Source organism: Bos indicus, chromosome 16 (assembly GCF_029378745.1).
Source record: "Bos indicus isolate NIAB-ARS_2022 breed Sahiwal x Tharparkar chromosome 16, NIAB-ARS_B.indTharparkar_mat_pri_1.0, whole genome shotgun sequence".
Classification (NCBI taxonomy): Eukaryota; Metazoa; Chordata; class Mammalia; order Artiodactyla; family Bovidae; genus Bos; species Bos indicus.
The window spans coordinates 50,840,755-50,862,584 of NC_091775.1; the positions used below are offsets into that span (position 1 = coordinate 50,840,755).

Consider the following 21,830-nt stretch of genomic DNA (forward strand, 5'->3'; position numbering starts at 1 on the left):
GATTTAATTCAAATAATTTAAAATCTAATGTTGAAAGAGCTCTTTGCATTCATGGGCCGTGCGCATTTCCAGCTGGAGAAAGAAAAGGCTTTGTGTTCCGGGTGGGGGCAGGGTGACAGGCTGGAGCCCAAAGTTTGGGACTAACCTTTTTACCATGTGCTGCTTCCAGCCCTCTCACCAGCATTTTTCATACTATAAGTGGCATCGGTGCTGAAGCCAGACAAGGAGGGAACACGATTTATCCTCTCCTGGAGTTTTGACTCCAGGTGAAAGGATTTTTGTCCACGGCGAGGTTGCTTCCTCACAAGCCCCTTCTCTGACGATGCTCGTCCCTACCCACAGCTCAGATTTCTAGATGGAAGCATCCTGATGCACACGCAGTCCCCCATGCCACCCCTGAGAATCTTCTGGGGCCCCATGGCATGGTCCCTGTCATGGTAGGAGGCTGAGGCCCATCTGAGGAGGGAGCCCCCATTCCGCATAACCCCCATCCTGCCTCATCCACACATCAGGAAGACAGCCAGGGCCACCAGGAGATGATCCCAAGAGACTGGATGGGTGGCTGAGACTGGCCATAGAATCCAGGCTCAGTTCTGAAGGATGTGCAAACACTGTATTTTGTCAGTGTCGGCCCAGATTCAAGGCCACCCAGAACCTCAGAATATGACTGTTTGGAAACAGGCTCTTCGCAGAAGCAGTCAGATCATCTTGGGTTAGAATGGACCAGAATTCCAATGATTGATGTCCCAGGAAGAAGGAAAACCAGAGACACACAGGGAGAGACGCATGATCACCGAAGCAGGGGTGACATGTCTACAAGCTGAGGTCTGTGGCCCCACCAGATGCTAGGAAAGGCCTGAGGCAGGTAGCCCCTCAGAGCCCCCCAGAAGTACCCAGCCCAGACCACAGCTGGATTCAGAATTCCAGCCTCCAGACTGTGAGAGAGCAGATTTCTGTTGTTTTAAGCCCCTGTCCCCACATTCTGGGGGTTTGTTACAACATCGGGGGAAGATTCACAGAATGACGTCAGAGGTCTGAGTTGTGTAGCAGTTGTGTAGTTACAACACGCCTCCGTCTGTTGGCGTTACATAAACACAGGTGCCAGTGCAGGAGACGCAAGAGACGCTGGTTAGATACCTGGGTCGGGAAGATCCCCTGGAGGAGGAAATGTCAACCCACTCCAGTATTCTTGCCTGGGAAATCCTGTGGACAGAGAACCTGGAGGGCTACAGTCCAAGGGGTCGCACGGAAAAGAACATGACTGAGCACACACACACAGGTGTCATGACTGGTGACAAAAAGCATCCCGTATGTGAGCTGCAATCTTTCCAGGAGCTGTCTGGAAGTGGCTGCAGGTGCCCGGAGCCAATGGACACACTTCTCAGCAGCTTTCCCACAGTCTCAGAATGTCATGGGGACAAAACACTCATCAGCTTGCCTTTCTAAAATGACCCATTTCCCCAGTCCTGACTTACCTTTCTTTTTCTTTTTAAGAGAATCTATGGGGCTTTCTCTTAAAAGGTACCCAAAAGGCATTCTCTCCTGTCAGAATTCATCTCTGGCTTGGGTGGTAGAGGCCCTGGAGCATCTTGGAGGCACTCTCAGGAGAGGGAGGTGGTCCCCCCAACCCGTCTCAGTCCCACGTCACATCTCACTGTCTCCCAGCAGTGTCAGACTCTAGGCACCAGCCACACAGATCTAGGCTGCCAGGGTCTCAGACAAGATTTTTGTAGAAATAAACATTATGGGCCCATCAAGAGGGAGACCCTGGCTGTTTCCTGTGCTCTAGCTCTCATTGTGGTGGCGCCCATGGCAGCCCTGGCAGACGCAGGAGCGATGGCAGTGACCGATATAGCTCGCCAGGTGGGTGAAGGTTGCCGAATGGTCCCCTGGCTAGACATGTGGGGTTTGACAGCTTGCCCAACCAGCTGGTGAATAAGTCAGCCAGGGCTTCTGCTTCAACATCCTGTGCGTGGGAGAGACAGGTTTGGGCAAGTCCACCCTCATGGACACCCTGTTCAACACCAAGGTCGGGGGGAGCCAACCACACACACACGGCCGGGTGTCCAGCTCCGGTCCAATACCTGTGACCTTCAAGAGAGCAACATGGGGCTAAAGCTGACAATTGTTAACACAGTGGGCTTCGGGGACCAGATCAACAAGGAGGACAGCTACGAGTCCGTCGTGGAATTCATCGGTGCCCAGTTTGAGGCCTACCTGTAGGAGGAGCTGCGGATCTGCAGGGTACTGAACACCTACCATGACTCTCGCATCCGTGCCCGCTTGTACTTCATCGCCCCCATGGGTCATTCCTTGAAGTCTCTGGACCGAGTGACTATGAAGAAGCTGGACAGTAAGGGGAACATCATCCCCATCATCATCAAATCAGATGCCATTTCTAAGAGTGAGCTAACCAAGTTCAAAATCAAAATCACCAGCAAGCTTGTCAGCAGTGGAATCCAGATCTACCAGTTCCCTACAGATGACAAGTCAGCAGCAGAGATCAACAGAACCGTGAACGCCCACCTGCCATTTGCTGTCAAGGGCAGCACAAAAGAACGGAAGATAGGTAAGAAGATGATGAAAGTGTGGCGGTATCCCTGGGGCACGGTGCAAGTTGAAAATGAAGCCCACTGTGACTTTATGAAGCTGCAGGATATGCCGATCTGAGGCAACATGGAGGATCTCCAGGAGCAGACCCCTGGCCCACACTGTGAGCTGTACCGCCGCTGTAAGCTGGAGGAGGTGGGCTTCAAGGACACCGACCCTGACAGCAAACCATTCAGTTTACAGGAGACGTATGAGGCCAAAAGGAATGAGTTGCTAGAGGAGCTCCAAAAAAAAGAAGAGATGAGAAAGATTTTCGTCCAGAGAGTCAAAGAGAAAGAAGCTGAACTTAAAGAGGCAGAGACAGAGCTGCATTAGAAGCTTGACCGTCTGAAGAAACTACACCAGGGTGAGAAGAAGCTGGAGGATAAGAAGAAATCCCTGGATGACAAAGTGGACGCTTTCAAACAGAGGAAAATGGCAGCTGAGCTGCTCCAGTTTCAGGGCTCCCAGGTTGAAGGCTCACAGACTCTGAAAAGAGACAAAGAGAAGAAAAACTTTTAATAATCTTGTCTTCAGCAGCTACACTAAGTCTAAAGGAGAAGATTACCATTATAGAAGAGTTGCTGCTGCTGCTAAGTCGCTTCAGTCGTGTCCGACTCTGTGCGACCCCACAGACGGCAGCCCACCAGGCTCTGCCATCCCTGGGATTCTCCAGGCAAGAACACTGGAGTGGGTTGCCATTTCCTTCTCCAATGCATGAAAGTGAAAAGTGAAAGTGAAGTCGCTCAGTCATGTCCGACTCTTCGCGACCCCATGGACTGCAGCCCACCAGGCTCCTCTGCCCATGAGATTTTCCAGGCAAGAGTACTGGACTCGGTTGCCATTGCCTTCTCCAATAGAAGAGTTAGGGTTCCATATTGTCTCAAATCAGAAACCAACCAACACCTTCTCCCTCCAAATTGTGCACGCGTTCATGTGTGCATGCACACACACACACACACACACACACACACTCTTAACAAGTGTTCATGTGTCCAGGCAAAAAGCTTTCTCCCAACTTACATGGAATTTTATATGGAAGTGACTTGTCCTAATCTAACAAGGCAGGGAAAGATCCATCCGAGCTGGAGAATGGACCCAATGTAACCTAAGAGAGACAACTGCAGGATGACTCATCCAAGTGTAAGTGACTGAGGCAGGAGAGCTCAGCTATGGGTGTGAAAGTATTGCTTGCAAGTTTTTCATTTGAGTTTTCTGTTTTTCCTTTCAAACACCAATTCTCCAGTTCAATGGGTTGATTGTCTACAGCCACTACTAAACATTTCTAAATATGGATGAGAAAGTCAAGCAACATTCATATCTTCTTCAGCATTCACAGACTTTCTGCAGACCCCCTCAGCAAGTGGGGTGAGTGGATCTACTGACATTCAGGTGGAGAAAGGAAAGAAGAGACGAGGAAAGGAGAGATGGGGGAGTTTAAGCTTAGTGAGCAAAATTACTCCATTCAGCCTTCCAAGGCCAGTTGGGGTTTTGGGAGAGGTTTCTGCTCAATGTGGGACCTGGAGGGAGAGCTTTGATGTTGATAAATCTGCCCTGAATTCGTTGGTTTAACTTACATTGAAATACCATTTGAGTGTGCCCATCCCCATATAGCCCTACAACCATTGCCATTCTACTGTCCCGTGTCTCTTGAGAGAGCCTCTTTGCATGTTTTCCAGAATCTGGTTCATTCTTCCTTTCTTCCCCTTTGTTCTTTTTGCTCAGAAATGTGACCAGTCATTGCTCCTCTGGGGCTTTTTTCGCCAGGAGAAATAACCCAAACCCAGCACTGTTTAGCTTGATATCTTTCTAATGTCCATGTCAATTTTCAATAAAATTCAAAGAAATGCTCAAAAAAAAAAAAAGATGCAGGGGGCGGGGGGAGACCTTCCAGGGTGCTCAGGACCTGCCTCTCTGGGCAGAGCCAGGGTTGCGGGTCTGAGGTCTTGGTGGTGAGTAGGTGGGTTTGGGCTCAAACTACCTGGGGTTTCCTAACCCAACACAGAGAAAACTGCAGGCCCAACCCCCTTCTCTGGTGCTTTGTCTGCCCACCTCCCTCAGGGCTGATAACCGCCTTGCTGCTGCTGCTGCTAAGTCGCTTCAGTCGTGTCTGACTCTGTGCGACCCCATAGAAGGTAGCCCACCAGGCTCCCCCGTCCCTGGGATTCTCCAGGCAAGAACACTGGAGTAGGTTGCCATTTCCTTCTCCAATGCATGAAAGTGAGAAGTGAAAGTAAAGTCGCTCAGTCGTGTCCGACTCTTAGCGACCCCATGGACTGTAGCCCACCAGGCTCCTCCATCCATGGGATTCTCCAGGCAAGAGTACTGGAGTGGGGTGCCATTGCCTTCTCCGGATAACCACCTTACTGCTCAGGAAACACAGCCTGGCTGGTGGACACAGCGAGCACCTGGCCAGACCTACTGCCCGAGACCGGGAAGGATCAGCTGGTGTCGTCACCGCTTCCGTCCTTCAGTCTGAATAAATCCCCGCCCAGACTGTGTCCAGACCGTGTCCAGAGACCAGCTGACCCTGCCTTCCCTCCCCCACCTCTCCCTTGGCTCACCCTGCTCCCCACGCTTGCCTTCCTTGGGCTCCTCATGGTTGGGGTGCCTCATCTCTCCAGTTTGGAGAGAATTTCCTCCGAACTCCCGGAGACTCAAAGGGGCCTCCTGGTTCCCCACCTCCACCACACTGTCCAGCAGGGGGGCCACAGCCTCCTGTGACCATGTCTGCCCACACTCGCAGGGCCCCAGGCCACTGAGCAGTAGCCACGTGCAGCTGGTGGCTGCCAGGCTGGCCATGGCCATGCAGGCCTGCCCACTAGGGCATGGAGGTCTGTGGACAGTGCTCTCTGGGGCCCCACCTGCCAGGACCACTCCTGAGCAGCCCGTCCAGTACTGTCCAACGTGGCTGGTGAATCAGGGGTGCGTCCGTGTGCGGGTTTTCTGACCAGAGCCTATTATCAGAGGTGGGTTGCTGCATGTGTAGGACCTGCCTGCAGAAGGCATTTTCTCTGGTTTATCTGAAGTTCAAATTTAACTGGGCGTCTTGAATTTGTGTCTACAAACCTGGCTGCCCCACCTGCCTGCGCCCACTCACAGGCATCGGTTCAGAGTCCTAAGCTCCCTGGGGTGGGCATGCTTACGGCTGGTCTGGCTGGTGTTTTCCTCAAAGGAGCCCCAAACGTGGAGCAGCTCTGGGTGCAAGAGCCCTCCCCATCCCAGCCTAAGGAGGCAGGCGAAGGGGGAATGTGAGCCTCGGCGAGCCTGGCTGGGCATCCATGCCAAAGACGTGCCTGCAGCTTTCCAGAAGGGAATTCATCCTAAAAATGGAAACTGCCCATCCCCCACACCCTGCCTGTCTGCCCAGACTCCCAGGAGAGGGACCCCTGGAAACCCCGCGGCAGACATTTGACACAGCCCCAGTGTACCCACGGTTCTCACAAGAGCCGGGAGGTAAGCATTACCCACGCTCAGCCCTTATCACCGTGTTCCCAAGTTATCAGCAGCAGCTCCTTTAGCCTGAAACAGCCAGACGGACAGCCATGGGAGCCTGCCGGGTGCCAGGAACCTGGGACAGAGCCTGCCATGCTGCGGGGAGAGCGATGGTTTGCGCTGCTCCTTCCTGTGTCCTTCAGGGGCCAAATCTTTGAGGATGCTGTTTCAAAAGTTTAGTGTGGATGAGCCTGGGGTCCCCACCTTGGCCCCACCTTGGCATGTACCGAGTGCCTGGCTGAGTTTGCTGGAGACACTCGGTAGGTGGTGGGGTTGGCAGGGGCGAGGTAACGCATACTTTTCCGGGTGATGTCAGAGCTGGGTACGTGCCATGAAGAATAGGAAACAATTGGGGACAGATTGGGCAGAGGGACAGGTGGTCAGGGATGTCCCCAGTGAGCTGAGACCCCAAAGGCTAGGCAGAGGGCGCCATGGGGGCCTGGCTGCAGAACATTCCAGCATGGCAAGGGAGCAGCATGAGGGGCAGGGTAGGCAGAGGCCTGGGGCAGGAAGGACTTGGCCCTCCCAGTTCTCTGCTCACCATAGACACTGGATCTCAAATTCAGGGTGTTTCCCCATCAGCCCTGATCTGGTGGACTTAAGTCAGAGGAAGGCCCACACCTAACACCAGTGGATGAGGGGCGGGGATGGGCAGCCAGGCCTTCAGGTCAGGGCTGGACTGGGCTGGAGCAGCCAGGAGCCCCAGAGCTCAGGTTCCCTAGCCTTCAGCCCCTTCTCTGTGCACCCACAGTCAGGGAGGGTTCTCTCCACAAAACGTGGCCAGGTGGCCTAGGCTTCTGAAGGAGGAGGCTCCAAGGGAAGCCATAACCCCCACAGAGAGGCCCGGGGACCCCATCTGTAACAGCCACTGGCCTACAGCTTTGTCAAGTGGCCTCAGCACCCTGGCTTATACCCCACACTGTAGACAGGGGGCAGGGTTTATGGGCTTGCTGGGGTTCTCTCCCCACTGGAGAGTCAGTTACAAGGGAGCCAAGCAGCAGGACCCCACATGATTGCTAGCCTGATTCACTCTTGCCTCCCAGGAGCCCAGTAGAGGTGAGGTTTTCTGAATTAAATTTGGTCATTAGCTTGGGCTCCTAGGAGCAGATAACTTCCCATGGAGATGGTGCTGCAGTGGATGTTCTTGCACACATATCTTTGCATAGGGGTGTCATCTGCTCCTTACAATCAAATCCTTGATGCACCGGGACTTCTTGGTGGTCCAGTGGTTAAGACTTTGCCTTCCAACTCAGGGGGTTCAAGTTCAATCCCTGGTTGGGGAGCTAAGATCCCACGTGCCTCCAGGCTGAAAAAGCAAAGCATCAAACAGAAGCAATGTGGTAACAGATTGAATAAAGACTTTAAAAATGGTCCACATCAAAAAATCTTCTTAAAAAAAGTCCTTGAGGTGAGATTTCTGGGTCAGACGCCTCCTTAACCACTTGTCTGAGTTGGTCTAGGCTGCCTCCTTGCTGTGTATCCCCATACAGCAGATGCGGTTGGAGGGAGGGCAGAAAGGAGAGAAAGAAAGAGAGAGGGGATGAGTGCCCTGGTCTCCTCTTCCTCTTATCAGGGCACTAATCCCTTCCCGAGGCCCCACCCTCATGACCTCATCTAAACCTAGTCACCTCGCTGAGGCTCCACCTCCTAATACCACTGTATTGGACATCCACACTTGAATTTGGGGACACACCACATCTCATAGCACAGCGCCAGCTGCAGAGGGACCCCAGCTGTGGTACTTCTCCACGTGGAGGTGGCCCTTGAGGACACGGTGAGGGTAACTTCCTAACAGGCAGAGCTTTGGGTGGAGAGAGACATGGCCCAGGTGAGGATCCAAACACACTTGTAGGCAGTGGTGACCAGCTTCTCAAGTCTCTTGGAAGACTAGGAGGAAACAAACAAGGAGATGAGGGATGAGCAGCCCTGGGGAAGAGGCACGCAGATGGACTGCTGAGGACAGCACAGTCAGACGGCAATGTCCACCCAGGCCCCAGGCAACCTGGTGGGCAGGGCAGCGTGGCCAGTCCTCAGGCAGCCTCTGGCCTCAGCCATCTCTGTTAAGGACATTGGACTCATGGATGAAGTAGTCACGACCATAGGTTTTGAAGCAACGTATGGACTTCTTCTCACTAAGGCTGATGTGATTCTATTAATACTATTACTGTGTTTCTAGCAATGGCACCCCACTCCGGTACTCTTGCTTGGAAAATCCCATGGACGGAGGAGCCTGGTAGGCTGCAATCCATGGGGTCGCTAAGAGTCAGACACGACTGAGCTACTTCACTTTCACTTTTCACTTTCATGCATTGGAGAAGGAAATGGCAGCCCACTCCAGTGTTCTTGCCTGGAGAATCCCAGGGATGGGGGAGCCTGGTGGGCTGCCGTCTATGGGGTCACACAGAGTCGGACATGACTGAAGTGACTTAGCATAGCATAGCATAGCTCTCAGTATCAGGGACTTACCATAAATTTCTGTCATGACATCACAATATCCCCCAAAGGTGCCAACCAGCTGCTCGGTGGCCGGTTGGTTCCATGAAACCATTTCCCTGCTGGAAAGGCCAGGGTCTCATCCTGATGGACTGTTGTGTGTTATCGGTGTGGGTTTGCTCTTCCTGCATGTGGGATCTCCTGGGCGCCTCAGCTCCTCTGCCCTTGACTGTCTCCCAGAGTTTGCTCAGATTTATGTCCATTGAGTCAGTGATGCTGTCTAACCATCTCATCCTCTGCCATTGCCTTCTCATTTTGCCTTCAATCTTTCCCCGCATCAGAGTCTTTTCCAGTGAGTTGGCTCTTCACATCAGGTGGCCAAAGTATTGGAGCTTTAGTTTCAGCATCAGCCCTTCCAATGAATGTTCATAGTTGATTTCCATTAAGATTGACCAGCTTGATCTCCTTGCAGTCCAAGGGACTCTCAAGAGTCTTCTCTAGCACCACAGTTCGAAAATACTAATGCTTCAGCACTTAGCCTTCTTCTTTATGGTCCAATTCTCACATCTGTACATGACTTCCGGAAAAAAAATCACAGCTTTAACTATATGGACCTTTGTCTGCAAAGTGATGTTTCTGCTTTTTAATATGCTGTTAACTGTAAATGGACAAGTACACTAATTATGGTCATAAAAGAAAAAGCAACCATGACATCTAGTGGATCCCCTCACTAGTCAAGTCAGCTAGGTCAGAAGGAGCGTGGGTTCATGGGGAGGAGATCCAGAATAAGGAAATGATGAATCAGTTGCATCGTGAGTTTCACTGTAGCTGTGGGGCTGCAGTTCATCACACTAACCCTCTTCTTATAAATTTTCCCAGGAATGAAGAGCAGGCTCATGGAGAACATATAGATGGATGGCTGGGTTTGAACTGAGAAACAGGTGACTCTGAGCTGGCAAGGGTGGAACGTAGTAGATGCTAATGGGGCTCCACTCAGATCCTGGATCAATGGCACAATCTCCTTGCTACCCCAATGGTGGGTGCCGATGGTTTGTGTCATCTCCTTTCCCAGAGAACTGCTTTCAGGTCCTGGAAGGTATGTAGCCCCCAGGGCAGACTCCTGACCAGTGAATGTAGGGGTATAAAAGGACAGACCACGGTCTCTACTGCACACTTTATGTATAAGCTAGAGCCCATCCCCTTACATTCCAGAGACTGCTGGGACCAAAAGGGACCATCTCCCTCCCTTCTCTGCTACTACTTCTCCCTTGCATGATTTTTCTGGTGAGAACATCCCTGACACATGCAGCCACAACCTGCATCTGAGGAAGCAGACTCAAGGAAGACATGTGAGCAGACACTTGCTGCTGGCTGGGAAACTAGAATTTCAGGAAATGGTCAGGAAAAACCATGATATTATCACTATGGTGATATTATCACATGGTATTACCACTATGCTCTCCAGAGGGAGTAAACCCTGGGTTCACATCCCAGGTCTGCAACTTTGTAGCCCTGGGGCCCACAAGCAACTTACCCCACCCCTCTTTAACTCTCACTCTTTGCAAAATGTGAAGGATAATGGAAACCCCAGGTGGCCAACACGGTGCCCATAAAGCACTTGGTAAAGCACCTGCTCTTGATCAGTGCTCTTTGTACAGTGGTCACTGATAACACAGCGATAGGGAGGAAATTTGGCTCTACCTCCCAATGAGATGGTTGGATGGCACCATCGGCTCAATAGGCATGAGTTTGAGAAAACTCCAGGAGACAGTGAAGGACAGGGAAGCCTGGCATGCTGCATGCAGTCCATGGGGTTACAAAGAGTTGGACTTGACTTAGCTACTGAACAAAAGCAACAAGCTCAGACTCCATCCACTCACAAATTTCTCTAAAAACAGGACCCCAGTTACCTCGATGCCTGGAACCTGATCCCAACTCTCTGTGGATTTCTAAATTGAGAGCTTACAACAATAGTAAATGATTAGAAAGCAGGGGAAAAAGAGAGAACTGGAGTTGTGCGGATGTGTATATTCAAATGTTGGGGCTGAGAGAAATGAGATACTTATGTCCTGATGAGTGGGATAGCTCCAAATATTTTTCCTAAGAAGACATACACCCTCTGAACAATTTTGCCACCTGCTCTGGCCTTGGTCTACACATGTCTCCTTGCTGGATTTTGAAACCTGTAAGATAGATGCATTCTTTCCACCAAAGGAGAGTCCTTGGTAATCCAGCAATTACCCTCATTCCCAGTTTATAAAGTTCCCTTATACAAATAGATCAGCTTCCAGGCGTACCAACTTTATTCTGGCCTCTCCTGGAGAAATTCCTTGTGCCTTTGGTCAGAACTGACCACTTGGCAGAACATCACAGGCTGGGGGGCTTATAAAGAGTAGACATTTATTTCTCAGAGTCTGGAGGCTGGAAGTCGAAGATCAAAGTGCCAACAGATTCAATGTCTGGTGGAGGCTCAATTCTGGGTTCACGGATGCCATCTTCTCCTGTGTCCTCAGGTGGTAGAAGGGTGAGGGGGCTCCTTGGGGGTCCCTTTTATAAGGGCACTGATTCCATCCATGAGGGCTCCACCTTCATGAGCTAATCAACTCCCAAAGACCTCACTTCCAAAGGCCACCACATTAGGATTTAGGGTACCAACATATGGACTTGGGGGAGGACATGAACAATCAGTCTGTTACAGTCTCTTCTAATATCTCCTGGCACCTGCTGTAGTCTCCTACTGAATATTGGTCTGTGAATCTCCCACTATTTCTGAATGCGAATGAGGACGGTGGGCCTCCTGAGGTCCTGACAATATTCCCTGAAGCTCCAGGCTGCTGCTTCAGGAAAATTATGTCCCTTTACGGATGCACATAGAACAACAGACTGGTTCCAAATAGGAAAAGGAGTACGTCAAGGCTGTATATTGTCACCCTGTTTATTTAACTTATATGCAGAGTACATCATGAGAAACGCTGGACTGGAAGAAACACAAACTGGAATAAAGATTGCCGGGAGAAATATCAATAACTTCAGATATACAGATGACACCACCCTTATGGCAGAAAGTGAAGAGGAACTCAAAAGCCTCTTGATGAAAGTGAAAGAGGAGAGTGAAAAAGTTGGCTTAAAGCTCAACATTCAGAAAACGAAGATCATGGCATCCGGTCCCATCACTTCATGGCAAATAGATGGGGAAACAGTGGAAACAGTGTCAGACTTTATTTTTCTGGGCTCCAAAATCACTGCAGATGGTGACTGCAGCCATGAAATTAAAAGACGCTTACTCCTTGGAAGGAAAGTTATGACCAACCTAGACAGCATATTCAAAAGCAGAGGCATTACTTTGCCAACAAAGGTTCGTCTAGTCAAGGCTATGGTTTTTTCTGTGGTCATGTACGGATGTGAGAGTTGGACTGTGAAGAAGGCTGAGCACTGAAGAATTGATGCTTTTGAACTGAGGTGTTGGAGAAGACTCTTGAGAGTCCCTTGGACTGCAAGGAGATCCAACCAGTCCATTCTGAAGGAGATCAGCCTTGGGATTTCTTTGGAAGGAATGATGCTAAAGCTGAAACTCCAGTACTTTGGCCACCTCATGCGAAGAGTTGACTCATTGGAAAAGACTCTGATGCTGGGAAGGATTGGGGGCAAGAGGAGAAGGGGACAACAGAGGATGAGATGGCTGGATGGCATCACTGACTCAATGGACGTGAGTTTGAGTGAACTCCGGGAGTTGGTGATGGACAGGGAGGCCTGGCGTGCTGTGATTCATAGGGTCGCAAAGAGTTGGACACGACTGAGCGACTGATCTGATCCGATCTGATGGATGGTCAGAGGCTCAGGGCTGATGCGACTCCCTTAGTCCTGGCTGTCAGCAACAGTCTAACTAAACTCTTCCCTCCCATCACGTCGAATACCTCCAGTGAGGACCACGGGTGGACTGGATGGTAGTGAAGACCCCTGGACTCAAGTCAGACTCTGATCTGCCTGCAAGACATTCACACTGTCTTTGTCATGGTTTTGTGTTTCCTCTCTGTACCTGCTGCATTTTGGTGGTTAAATGTGTATGTTTATGTGAGTTTTGAAATAGCGTGCTCCTTTTTTCCAGGAATATGCCAATCAAGATAACCTGAGAACATTCCTATTTAAAAAAAATAGCTTAGAAATGCCAGGCACATCTTTCAAAAGGAGAGCTGAGGTTGCAGAAGAGTAATGGAAATTTTCAGGGGCACAAAAATGAATAACATGACCCAAAATAGTAGGTGAGGTGAGCTAACACTGTGGCTGCCTGGGGGCTGGTTCCCAGATGCTGGTTGTGATATAAGGGGTTTGAAATGGGCTGCCAGGACAGGGAACGAAACCCATGGGCACCAAAGGGGCAACTGTTTGGACTGAGACTTCTACATAAAGCTATGGTCCCCATACAACTCAATAAAAGGAACATATATCAACAAAATCCACTTGGCAGCACACAAATATTACAAGGGAGCTTATCAGTCTTTACCTTGACAGAGATGGAAAATTTTAAACTCTGAAGAGAGGCATTTCCAGAATAGTGGAGTAGGGATCTCCAAAACTCTGCTCCTCCCTAAAAGCAAGGAGCCACTTTTAAAAATTGTCAAAATAAACTTTTTTGACAAGGTGTCTTACGCCTCCAACAATTTGAAGACAATTAGTTCAATAAAATACTTGAATCTCAAGAACAGAAAGCTTTGTGGCATGTTAACTTAACCTATCCAATTGCCCACTCCTAACAGTGTGGTGGTCTGAAAAGCAACAGCATACCCATCACAATAGCGATGAAAAACAGCAACCCAGTGGGCACTAGAGGAGGGCTTCCACATTCCTGCTAATCTAGAAAACCGTGAGCATATGTAGGGGTATGCACATGCCCAGGAAAAATCTGAGAAGGCCCTAACCTCTCACCTCCAGCTGACCTTGAAATTCTGTACACAGAGGAATTGAAGACTAAGGCAGAGTTGTTACCTGCCTGATAGAGCACTGAAGTTCCCTCAGCAAAGTCTCAAGGATTTATTGATTAAAGATAATGAAGGAAATCTCTGTCCAAATATTAAATGACCACTAAGAAACCTATATGCAGGTCAGGAAGCAACAGCTAGAACTGGACATAGAACAACAGACTGGTTCCAAATAGGAAAAGGAGTACATCAAGGCTGTATATTGTCATCCGGCTTATTTAACTTACATGCAGAATACATCATGGGAAACGCTGGGCTGGAGGAAGCACAAGCTGGAATCAAGATTGCCAGGAGAAATATCAATAACCTCAGATATGCAGATGACACCACCCTTATGGCAGAAAGTGAAGAGGAACTCAAAAGCCTCTTGATGAAAGTGAAAGAGGAGAGTGAAAAAGTTGGCCTAAAGCTCAACATTCAGAAAACGAAGGTCATGGCATCTGGTCCCATCACTTCATGGGAAATAGATGGGGAAACCATGGAAACAGTGTCAGACTTTATTTTTTTGGGCTCCAAAATCAGATGGTGACTGCAGCCATGAAATTAAAAGACACTTACTCCTTGGAAGGAAAGTTATGACCAACCTAGATAGCATATTTGGAGAAGGTGATGGCACCCCACTCCAGTACTCTTGCCTGGAAAATCCCGTGGCCAGAGGAGCCCAGGAGGCTGCAGTCCATGGGGTTGCTCAGAGTCAGACAGGACTGTGCTACTTCACTTTCACTTTTCACCTTCATGCATTGGAGAAGGAAATGGCAACCCACTCCAGTATTCTTGCCTGGAGAATCCCAGGGACAGGGGAGCCTGGTGGGCTGCCGTCTATGGGGTCGCACAGAGTCGGACACGACTGAAGTGACTTAGCAGTAGCAGCAGATAGCATATTGAAAAGCAGAGACATTACTTTGCCAACAAAGGTCCGTCTAGTCAGGGCTATGGTTTTTCCAGTGGTCATGTAAGGATGTGAGAGGAAAGCTGAATGCTAAAGAATTGATGTTTTGAACTGTGGTGTTGGAGAAGACTCTTGAGAGTCCCTTGGACTGCAAGGAGATCCAACCAGTCCATCGTAAAGGAGATCAGTCCTGGGTGTTCATTGGAAGGACTGATGCTGAAGCTGAAACTCCAGTACTTTGGCCACCTCATTCAAAGAGTTGACTCATTGGAAAAGACTCTGATGCTGGGAGGGATTGGAGGCGGGAGGAGAAGGGGACAACAGAGGATGAGATGGCTGGATGGCATCACTGACTCGATGGACGTGAGTCTGAGTGAACTCTGGGAGTTGGTGATGGACAGGGAGGCCTGGCTTGCTGCAATTCATGGGGTCGCAAAGAGTCGGACACGACAGAGCGAGTGAACTGAACTGAAGCAAACGGAGTAGAGGCTTGAGTAACCACATATGACAGAGAGCACAGACTTTATAGAATTCGTTCAGGAAAGCCACTAAGTAAACAAACAGTAGTGACCACAGAAACATGAAGGCAGTGGGATCTGATCTCCAGAGCTGTTATACTATGTGAAATGCTCAATTCTCAACAAAAAGTTATGGGACATGTACAGAAACAGCAGTGTGGCCCATAATAGGAAAAGAAAAAATAGTCAGTAGAAACTTCCCCTGACAAAGCCCATGCATTGGACAAAGATTTAAATCAGCTACTATAAATATGTTCAAAGAACTAAAGGGAATCATGTCTAGAGAAATAAAAGGAAGCATGAGAATGACATCTCACCATGTAAAGAATACCAGTAGAAATTACAAAAAAATAATCAAATAGAAATTCTTGGATTGAAATTATAATGACTGAAATGAAAACAATCACGAGACGTGCTCAAGAGCAGAGGTAAGCTGGCAGAAGAATCAGTGAACTTCAAGTTAGGTATATAGAGATAATCCATTCTGAAGAACAGAAAGGAAAATGAATTGAAAAAGAACAGAGAGGCTTCTTTGGTGATCCAGTAGCTAAGACTCCGAGCTGCCAATGCAGGGGCCCAGGCTTAATCCCTAGTCAGGAAACTAGATCCCATATGCCATAACTAAGAGTTCACAGCCACAGCTAACAATCCCACCAACTGCCAAGTAAGACACAAAACAGCAAAATACATAAATAATAAAATATTAAAAAAAAAAAAAAAGAATGAATGGAGTCTCAGAGAACTGTGAAATGCCATGAAACACAGCAGCATACATACAATGGAAGACCTGGAATTAGAAGGAGAAAAGGGAAGACATTTGAAGAAAAAATGGCCAAAATTTCCCAAATGGAATAAAAAACATTAATCTATACATCAAAGTGGTCCAATGAATTCCAAGTGCAATAAACTCCAAGAGCTCCCCCCTGGGACACATCACAGTCAAACTGCCAAAAGACAGAGAGAGAAACAATGTTAAAGCAGCAAAGAAAAGCTAACAATCTATGAGAAACTTTTACGTCAGAACTCAGTGGGCTCACACATTCAAAACTCTGAAAGAAACGTGCTATCATCCAAGAATCTATATGCAGAAAAGGTATCCTTCAAAAATGAATAAGTTAAATAGAGTAAAGCAATTTATCACTAGCAGAAATGCCCTACAAGAAACACTAAAGGAAATTCTTCTAGTTGAAATGAAAGGTTACTAGACAGTAAGTTGAATCCACACAAAGAAACTATAAAGAGAACTACAAAGGTAAATATAAAAGATGGTATATGTGTATTTTTTGTTTGTAACTATTTTCTTATTTTATTTGATTTGGAAGACAACTGTATACAACAATACTTATAAAACTGTGCTGATGGGCTTAAAATTTATAAAGATGTAAATTTAACAACAGTATGGCACCAAATGGGGAAGTGAATAGGGAGAACTATATAGAAAAGCAGAATTTGTACATACTAAAGAAATTCAGTTGATATCAATTCTAACTGGCTTGTCATCTTTTCAGATGTTAACTGTAATCCTCAAAGAAAATACTGAGAAAATATAGCAAAGGAAGCAACAATAGAATTAAATAGACAAACCAGAAAATATCTATTTTACACAAAAAAGAGTGGTGACGGAGGAACACAGGAACAAAAATGATATGAAGTGTTAGCCCCTCAGTCGTGTCTGACTCTTTGCAACCTCATGGACTGTACCCCACCAGGTTCCTCTGCCCGTGGAATTCTCTAGGCAAGAACACTGGAGTGGGGACCATTCCTTTCTCTGGGGGATCTTCCCCACCTAGGGACTGAACCCAGGTCTCTTGTATTGCAGGTGGATTCTTTACTGTTTGAGCCACCAGAGAAGCCCACAAAAATGACATAAGACATATAGAAAACAAGCAGTAAAATCACAGCAAATTGTACATTATTTGAACTACACTTAATGTAAATGGAATAACTCCTCCTATCAAAAGGCAGAGATTGGCAGAATAGATTTCTAAAAATCATAATCTAACTATACACTGTGTACAAAAGACAAACTTTAGATTCAAAGAAGTGAACAGTTTGAAAGTAAAGAAATGGGGGAAATACGCCATGCAAATAGAAATCAAAAAAAGATGGAGTGGCTGTATTCATATCAGATGAGACAAAATGTAAGACAAAAATGGTACGATAAACAAAGAAGGACATTTTCTTAATGATAAAAAGAATCCATCAGGAAGACAGTAATTATAAACATCAGTCAGTCAGTTCAGTGGCTCAGTCGTGTCTGACTCTTTGCGACCCCATGAATCGCAGCATGCCAGGCCTCCCTGTCCATCACCAACTCCCGGAGTTCACTCAGACTCACATCCATTGAGTCAGTGATGCCATCCAACCATCTCATCCTCTGTCGTCCCCTTCTCCTCCTGCCCCCAATCCCTCCCAGCATCAGTTTTTTCCAGTGAGTCAGCTCTTCGCATGAGGTGGCCAAAGTACTGGAATTTCAGCTTCAGCATCATTCCTTCCAAAGAAATCTCAGGGCTGACCTCCTTCAGAATGAACTGATTGGATCTCCTTGCAGTCCAAGGGACTCTCAAGAGTCTTCTCCAACACCACAGTTCAAAAGCATATATGTATCTAAAACCAGAGCTCTGAAATACATGAAGCAAAAAATGATAAAACTGACAATCACAATAATAGGTGGAGATTCCAGTACCGCAGTTTCTGATAATGAATAGACTTGGGAAGGAGATCACTAAGGAAATGGAAAACTTCAAAAGCACACTAAGAAAACCACACCTAACAGCCATCTGCAGAACACTCCACCCAGCAACACAGAATACACTTTCTGCTAGGTACACATAAAACATTCTCCAGGAGAGAACATTTGTTGTTGTTCAGTTGCTAAGTCATGTCTGACTCTTTATGACCTCGTGGATTTCAGCACACCAGGCTTCCCTGTCCTTCACTGTCTCCTGGAGTTTGCTCAAACTCAAGGCCATTGAGTCGGTGAAGGCATCCAATCATCTCGTCCTCTGTCACCCGCTTCTCCTTCTGCCCTCAATCTTTCCTAGAATCAGAGTCTTTTCCAGTGAGTCAGCTCTGCATCAGGTGGCCAAAGTATTGGAGCTTCAGCTACAGCATTAGTCCTCCTGTGAATATTCAGTGTGTCAACTCCCTTTAGGGTTGACCAGTTGAATCTCCTTGTGGTCCAAGGGACTCTCAAGAGTCTTCTCCAGCACCACAACATATGTTGAGAGAACATACATTAAGTTATAACACAAGTCTCAGTAATTTTAAAAGGACTGAAATCATACAAATTATGTTCTCAGATCACAGTGGAATGATAGTACAAATTAATAAAAGAAGAAAAATTGGGAAACTCACAAATACGTGGAAATAAATTAAAAAACACACTTATAAATAACTGATGGATCAATGAAAAAACCAGAAAGGAAATTAGAAATTACTTTGAGAAGAGTAAAAATGAAAACAACATACCAAAATCTTATAGGATGCATCCAAAACAGCAAATAGAGTTCAGTCTAAAACACCAATATTGAAAAAGAAGTTCTCAAGTCACTAAGCTAAACTTCCAACTTAATACACTGGAAAGAGAGGTGCAAACCAAACTTAATGCAGAGAGGAGGAAGGTATGATGGTTAATTCTGCATGTCAACTTGATGGGCCATAGGGGGCCCAGAGATTTGGTGAAATATGATCCTGAGTGTGTCTGTGAGGATGTTTCTGGAGAGGTTCAAGTCTGAATCAGTGAACTCAGTGAAGCAGGCTGCCTTCCCTAAAGTAGGTGGGTCTCATCCAATCAGCTGAAGGCCTGAATAGAACAAAAAGTCTGACCCTCCTGTGAGTAAGAGGGAACACCTTTAACCTGACCACCTTCAAGAAGGAATGTCAATCTTTTCCTATAGGTCTTCCTGGTCTTGAGCCTGTCAGTCCATGGAGCTACACCCATGAGCTCTCCTGGCTCTCACATTTCTTCAAATATTTGAGATAAATCTGTACAAACTCTTACAAAAACAAAAAAAGAGAATATTTTCTTTCTATGAAGAAAATAATGTCCTGATATTAAAGCCAGACAAAGACATCCTAAGAGAAGAAAACTAGACTAGAACCCAGGAAAAAAGACTATAATTCTTTATGAATATTAATACTAAAACCATCCAAAAAACAAGCAATTTGAATCCAATGACATGTAAAAAACTTACTATGACAAGTAAGAATCTATGCCAAGAAAAGAAGGCTAGTCTGACCTATGAAAATCAACCTAATACATCAAATTAATAGAATAAAGGACAAAAACAACATGGTCATCTTAATAAACACAGAAAAATCATTTGACAATATTTAATACCATTTCAAGGTAAAAACACTCAACAAACTAGGGACATAAGGAGACTTCCTCAATCTGATAAAAGACATCTATGAAAAGTCAACAGCTAATATCATCAGTCAGTTCAGTCACTTCAGTCGCTCAGTCGTGTCCGACTCTTTGCGACCCCATGAATCACAGCACACCAGGCCTCCCTGTCTATCACCAAATCCCGGAGTTCACTCAAACTCATGTCCATTGAGTCAGTGATGCCATCCAGCCATCTCATCCTCTGTCGTCCCCTTCTCCTTCTGCCCCAATCCCTCCCTGCATCAGGGTCTTTGCCAATGAGTCAACTTTTCGCATAAGGTGGCCAAAGTACTGGAGTTTCAGTTTCAGCATCAGTCTTTTCAATGAACACCCAGGACTGATCTCCTTGAGGATGGACTGGTTGGATCTCCTTGCAGTCCAAGGGACTCTCAAGAGTCTTCTCCAACACCTCAGTTCAAAAGCATCAATTCTTCAGTGCTCAGCTTTCTTCACAGTCCAGCTCTCACATCCATACACGACCACTGGAAAAACCATAGCCCTGACTAGATGGACCTTTGTTGGCAAAGTAATGTCTCTGCTTTTCAATATTCTATCTAGGTTGGTCATAACTTTCCTTCCAAGGAGTAAGCATCTTTTAATTTCATGGCTGCAGTCACCATCTGCAGTGATTTTGGAGCCCAAAAAAATAAAGTCTGACACTGTTTCCACTGTTTCCCCATCTATTTGCCATGAAGTGATGGGACCGGATGCCATGATCTTCGTTTTCTGAATGTTGAGCTTTAAGCCAACTTTTTCACTCTCCTCTTTCACTTTCATCAAGAGGCTTTTTAGTTCCTCTTCACTTTCTGCCCTAGTGGCTCAGACGGTAAAGCATCTGCCTACAATGCAGGAGACCCGGGTTTGATCCACGGGTCGGGAAGATCCCCTGGAGAAGGAAATGGCAACCCACTCCAGTACTCTTGCCTGGAAAATCCCATAGACAGAGGAGCCTGGTAGGCTACAGCCCATGGGGTTGCAAAGAGTCTGACACGACTGAGCGACTTCTCTTCTCTTCACTTTCTGCCATAAGGGTGGTGTCATCTGCATATCTGAGATTATTGAGATTTCTCCCGGAAATCTTGATTCCAGCTTGTGTTTCTTCCAGTCCAGCGTTTCTCATGATGTACTCTGCATAGAAGTTAAATAAGCAGGGTAACAATATACAGTCTTGATGTACTCCCTTTCCTATTTGGAACCAGTCTGTTGGTCCATGTCTAGTTCTAACTGTTGCTTCCTGACCTGCATACAGATTTCTCAAGAGGCAGGTCAGGTGGTCTGGTATTCCCATCTCTTTCAGAATTTTCCACAGTTTATTGTGATCCACACAGTCAAAGACTTTGGCATAGTCAAGAAAGCAGAAATAGATGTTTTTCTGGAACTCTCTTGCTTTTTCCATGATCCAGCGGATGTTGGCAATTTGATCTCTGCTTCCTCTGCCTTTTCTAAAATCAGCTTGAACATCTGGAAGTTCATGGTTCATGTATTGCTGAAGCCTGGCTTGGAGAATTTTGAGCAATATTTTACTAGAGTGTGAGATGAGTGCAATTGTGTGGTAGCTTGAGCATTCTTTGGCTTTGCCTTTCTTTGGGATTGGAATGTAAACTGACCTTTTCCAGTCCTGTGGCCACTGCTGAGTTTTCCAAATTTGCTGGCATATTGAGTGCAGCACTTTCACAGCATCATCTTTCAGCATTTGAAATAGCTCAACTGGAATTCCATCACCTCCACTAGCTTTTTTTCATAGTGATGCTTTCTAAGGCCCACTTGATTTCACACTCCGGGATGTCTGGCTCTAGGTGAGTGATCACACCATTGTGATTATCTGGTCATGAAGCTCTTTTTTGTACAGTTCTTCTGTGTATTCTTGCCACCTCTTCTTAATATCTTCTGCTTCTGTTAGATCCATACCATTTCTGTCCTTTATCAAGTCCATCTTTGCATGAAATGTTCCCTTGGTATCTCTAATTTTCTTGAAGAGATCTCTAGTCTTTCCCATTCTGTTGTTTTCCTCTATTTCTTTGCATTGATCACTGAGGAAGGCTTTCTTATCTCTCCTTGCTATTCTTTGGAATTCTGCATTCAGATGCTTATATCTTTCCTTTTCTCCTTTGCTTTTTGCTTCTCTTCTTTTCACAGCTATTTGTAAGGACTCCCCAGACAGCCATTTTGCTTTTTTTGCATTTCTTTGCCATGGGGATGGTCTTGATCCCTGTCTCCTGTACAATGTCACAAACCTCTGTCCATAGTTCCTCAGGCACTCTGTCTATCAGATCTAGTCCCTTAAATCTATTTCTCACTTCCACTGTATAATCATAAGGGATTTGATTTAGGTCATACCTGAATGGCCTAGTGGTTTTCCCCACTTTCTTCAATTTAAGTCTGAATTTGGCAATAAGGAGTTCATGATCTGAGCCACAGTCAGCTCCTGGTCTTGTTTCTGCTGACTGTATCATACTTAATGCTAAAACACCAAAAATCTTTCCTTAACATCAGAAATAAACAAGGGTGGCAGCTCTCATCACCTCTATTCAACATTGTAC

The 21,830-nt window shown here is 46.8% G+C and overlaps 1 pseudogene; it reads left to right on the forward strand.

Annotated features, from left to right (window-relative positions):
- Positions 1-3,111, forward strand: LOC109570792 (septin-6 pseudogene; annotated as a pseudogene).
- The last annotated feature ends 18,719 nt before the right edge of the window (positions 3,112-21,830 follow it).